Source organism: Vidua chalybeata, chromosome 12 (genome assembly GCF_026979565.1).
Source record: "Vidua chalybeata isolate OUT-0048 chromosome 12, bVidCha1 merged haplotype, whole genome shotgun sequence".
Taxonomy (NCBI): Eukaryota; Metazoa; Chordata; class Aves; order Passeriformes; family Viduidae; genus Vidua; species Vidua chalybeata.
Genome location: NC_071541.1, coordinates 19,862,735 through 19,867,924, shown reverse-complemented (window position 1 = coordinate 19,867,924; position 5,190 = coordinate 19,862,735).

Here is a 5,190-nt window from a genome sequence, read left to right as displayed (position 1 = left end):
GGAAAGTGACAGTCCATAGTAAGACCAGCTTGGCACAATTCTCCCGAAGCTGTGCTGAACTGAACTGAGACATCGAGTCCCAGTCAGCATGGTCACCACAACATGACTAGCTCATGGGTTTTTAGGGATCTCCTGTCCTGTCCACAATGTTTTGATTTATGCCAAGTACACTTCTGAAAGTATAGCTCATTTCTGCTTCAGCCCAGATTTAAGTGACTGGATCCTGGACATACTATCCCAGGTTAAGTTGATTAAAAATACTGTAATTAATAGAATTAGACTAAACATTCAATGTAACTAAATTAATCTCACCCAAAGCATGTAACACAGAGTAAAACAGGAGCATCTAACACAAATGCTGTCTGAAACCAGAAGGGATGGAAATTGGTTTAATCAGACCTCTCTACCTAGAGAATGTCATCCAGGACATGTAACAAAAACTCTTCAGTTCATTGCAAAGTTGGTGGCTTTACAAGCAATAAGGCTTGTGATACATGGAGACATGTTACTAGGAAACTTGATTAAATGCTAGAGCTGAGAGAAAATTTTTTGACCTAGTGGGAGTCCTGGAATTTCTCAGAGCATTGCGTATTTGGAGCTGCATTTCAGCCAGAAGCAGCAGGCCAGCCTTCAACATTAAACAGTTCTCCAGAGCACTTACAGCTCTACAGTGGAGACAGAAAACCTAATCACATTTTAATTGAGCCACATCAGACTTCCAAATTCAACACACATTCAGGAGACACGTACTCCAATTACAATATAAACCCACTAGGCCCTTCTGCATAAGCAAGGAACTCAGCAAGGACAGACTGGAGGGTTTAAATGTGACCATGCACACAATGTCAACACTTCATCTGACAGCATTCCCATGGAGAGGCTTGCTGGCATCGCCTTCTCCTCGGGGCACTGCATTTCCCACTCCAAGGTTATGCAACCCCACCAAAGCAGCTGGAATTCCAATCAGCTGCTTGTAAACACTGGTCACCTTTCCCACTGCCATGTTTTTTCACTCTTCCTTACAGGGAGAGCCTGATGATGGTGAGATTGCCACAGCACCAGAGAGGACATTTCCTGGAAACAAGCCTGGCCACACAATTATGTTGCATAATGAAATGGACCAAGAAAGGGCTCAGGATTTACACAGTAGCTCACCACTTGTTAAACTAAGCACTTACGGGTTGTTCATTGCAGAGCACTTAATCTGTTGTAAATGCAATAAAATTTTAAACAACTTCATTTTAATACCACATCTCTTACAACCTTACCGTACCTGTTCAATAAACCTGAAGTCTTATGAGGTGATGCTAATCCAGGACTGCACATTCCTAAGAGGATCATCCATAGAAACTTCTGCCTGCTCCTGCTGTAGCCCACAGAAAGACATTTCTGACTCTCAGCATACAGATCACCCCACAGAGCTGAGGAAGAAGGAACACTTTAGTGGGATCAGGTTTTAAGTGGGTCACTGGAAATTGAACATCTGCTTCAACACAATGTAACTGAGTCTCCCTAATTCAAAATCAAACTGGACTGAAGCATTCCTCATACAAACCAGGAGGAAACCTGTCTGAAACCAGTCCTGCTGACTCCTGGCAGTCACTGTCAGCAGGACTCTTCCCTGTGGGCTCTAGCTGCTTGCAGTGCTGCAGATGGTGATCCTGAGCAGAGCCCAGACTGCTCCACAAGCTCCAACACGGAGCACCTACCTGGCCACAAATTCCCTTTGCATCCCCCTCACACTTTTAACACTCTAAACAGCACCCAAAGATCTTTTTTTTTTGCCCCAGGCTTAAGAGATATAAAGGCAACAGTAATAATTATTGCTTTAGCTGTATTTATTCCAAGCCCTGATTGCACCCAGGGATGATTCTGCACTATTCTCCTTGTCCTATCAAAGGCTCTTCCCAGGTACTTCCCTATTTAGTGCTACACAGAGAGCTCAAGATGCATTTCATGGTCACAGAAGAACCAAAATGGCCTTTTCCTGACACGTTTCTGTATGACATGAGTTTGGAAAGATGTATTTATTACATGTTGAACCTCATGCACTTCAAGGCCAGGCTGGACGTATCTTGGAGCACTATGGGACAGTGGAAGGTGTCCCTGCCCATGGCAGGGGATGGCACTGGATGAGCTTTGAGGTCCTTCCAACCCAAAGTGTTCTGGGATTCTGCAATTTCAAAGAGAGTCAAACAGCTCAAAAGCAGAAACACTGATTGAAATGAACAGGGCTAATGTGTTTATTAATGTTCAGCTCTTTATTAAAAAGATCAGCTGGGCAGGGGGCTCGACGCGGAGCTCACCCCCGCAGTCGTAGCTTTCCCAGGCAGCCAGAAGGAAGGCAGCGTGCAGAGTCGGTCACTGGAGTCCAGAGCAGCAGCTCTCCTTTCTCCTTTCCTTGTGGCACACCAGTGGCCCGAGGATGAGGAAGCGTGGTGTGCAAAGTCTGTTGCTGAAGTCCAGAACAACAGCTGTCCCCGCTCCTTCCGTGGTGGCAGCACCAGGACTTTCCATCCCTCTATTGCCCTGCTTCTCAGAGCCTAATATAGTCTGTTCCTTCTTAGGTGATGGCGACGGTTAAAAGCCAGTCAGGGGATGTGTTTCCCTCTTCCTCAGCTAGGGCATTTGCCTAGACTCCTGTACTGTGTTCAGTTTTTGATTTATATTCCTCTTTATCTCCTAAAAATACTCCCATGATCCTAGGGGGTTTTTATTTGCATGTTAGTCCCAGAGTGGCAGCGTGGAGGGGTGGGAGGCCGGTTGTCCCCAAGTAGTTTAGAGAAAACAAACAGAGCAATTAGCTAATTAGCATTTCAATATGGGTACTTAGCTAGAGTTAGTAGTTTCTGTTAGTGTTGCCATGGGAACTAGGAAGGCCCTGCCCGCATCTCTGGGGAACACCTGGAAACTGCTCATAACACTGATGATACTGCCCCTCACTTCTCTGTTGAAGGAAAAGCTGCATGTTTGTCTAAGACTGAGCCATGCTTACAATTGGTCTGACAGCGCAGCAACCACAAACCCAATCCAGAGTCTGATTATTTTTTATGAATTTGACATTTTATCTCTTATTTTAGGCCTGTTAAAAAAAGCCTTTCTAAAGAAGAAAAGTGCAACCCTCCTCTCAATGAATAATGGAACCATGTCCTGTAGGTAGCAGGTGGCTTTAAGACACCCAACTTTGCCTTCAGCTTCTTTGACAGAGGTTGAGAGGGAATTTGTTTCCCTGATCATCATATGACTAAGTTTAAAGGAAATTTATCATTTGGTTCAAGCAGAGCATTGCTATTTCCTCTATGGAAATAGAAACACTAAATCATACATTTTTCTCACATACCATATTTTAAAGGTCTGCATTCTTTCATGTCTCAGGCTCAAACATTCCCACAGCTAAAGCTGAATATGAAAGTATTCAATCCTTAAAGCACTCCCACCTCCAGCAACCCAAAAGATACCCCAGTTCTACTTGCAGCCTTGTTCATCCAATATAAATAACTCAGGCTGCTCACTGGAGATTTATTAAGATGCTCATTTCACTGTTGGCCTTGGCAGACGTGTCCAGGTTTAGAGTGAAAGACAGCAAAACTTGACAAACCTTAAATCCCAGTGTTGCAGAATTCTATTAGGTAACAGATGGAAAAGATAATTAGCTGACAACTCAACCATCACATGCTTCATTAGGAGCCTCATTCCTCTCAGACACACTCTCTCCCAGATTTTATCTTCAGGACAATGAAGGCTATTGTTTGCCTTGAACTGGCAAAAAACAAGACAAGCTCATGAAACCTGAAGAAGGAACAAGCCTGTATTCCTCTCTAAATTCGGTGCTGTGCTTACACATTAGCGACTTCCAGTTGTAAACTGGCCTGGGAATGCTGGGTTCGGGATATTTGGTGGTAAAAAGCTCCAGAAGTTACCAGCCTCTCTCTGCAAGGAGAAGAAGTTAATCCAATCCTTGGTGGCAGGAGAAACCTGTTAAATCATCACCATGCAGTGCAGAATAAAGAGATTTACACATACACATATCAACAGTACTTTCCTCTTTAACTCCCACACAGTCGAACCCAGACTTTAACTGCCTCTGCTTGTGTCTGTAAAGAAATACTGAGAGATTGTGCATCTTGGTCGTCTGCAGCACAGCTCTGCACTTCATGAGAAAATACTCAAAGCAAATGTAAACAGATGAAATGGCTTTTAACACTAAAATGGTTTGGTGAAATGTAGATCTATCTTTTTTATAAAGGTCAAACCAATTTTCCTCCGGAAACCTCTTGCCAAAAAAAAAAATATTTTCTAGGATTTGCAGCCTCTCCCTCTCCCTCCATGAGTTATTTATTGGTAGTTCAAACACTCTTCAGCTGTCAGACTCCAGCTCCTCAGCCCCTGACATGTCTCTAGCTCCTGTATAATTTTTGTGATAGCCTACATGACCAGCCATATTTACAGTCCATTTATAAACAGCTCATGATTAATAATTGCATCTTTTGAAAGCATTGTGCACCGATTTATTCAGCTACCAGAGATGACGGCAGCAGAGGAACCCAATTAAAGCACAGATTACCATATATATATCTGGTAAGATAAGGAACTTTTAAAGATAAAATTCCACACACAGTGTTCTTCCTTTTCTGTATTAAGGCACCAAATTTTTGAAAATATGAAGGAGTGGTGTGTTTTCCAATTGTAACTTTACAATGAACACTGAAATGCAGTCAATGTGTCTGCTGCTTATCAGAAATTTCACAGGTGAGCCTGAGAGCCAGCAGGCTCTACTGCAAACATTCAGCTCTCTGAAAAGATACTGATTTATAAAAAGCCACTAAAACTACTGCAGCCTTCTCAGAAGCTCAGTTACCAGCTTAACACCTCTAATACTAAAATACTTTGATTAGGACTAACAAGGTAGGTAATGAATTAGAACTTGGGATTTAGAAAGTGACTTTAACCTCTTATAATGACACCTTTAAAAGTATTTGGACACAAAACTTGCAAGCTCTTTTCAAGGAGTCACCACTGAACTCTCAGAGAAGTTGTTGACAAACCTTGTACAACTCATCCTTGAGACTCACTGTAGTTTCAGACACATTTTAAGTATGAAAAATACATCTTCTTGTCTTTTCAATAAACTGCTCCAGTCAAACTTTTTGACAGCTAAGATCCATGTGAAGTGACAAGAAGTCAGTCATA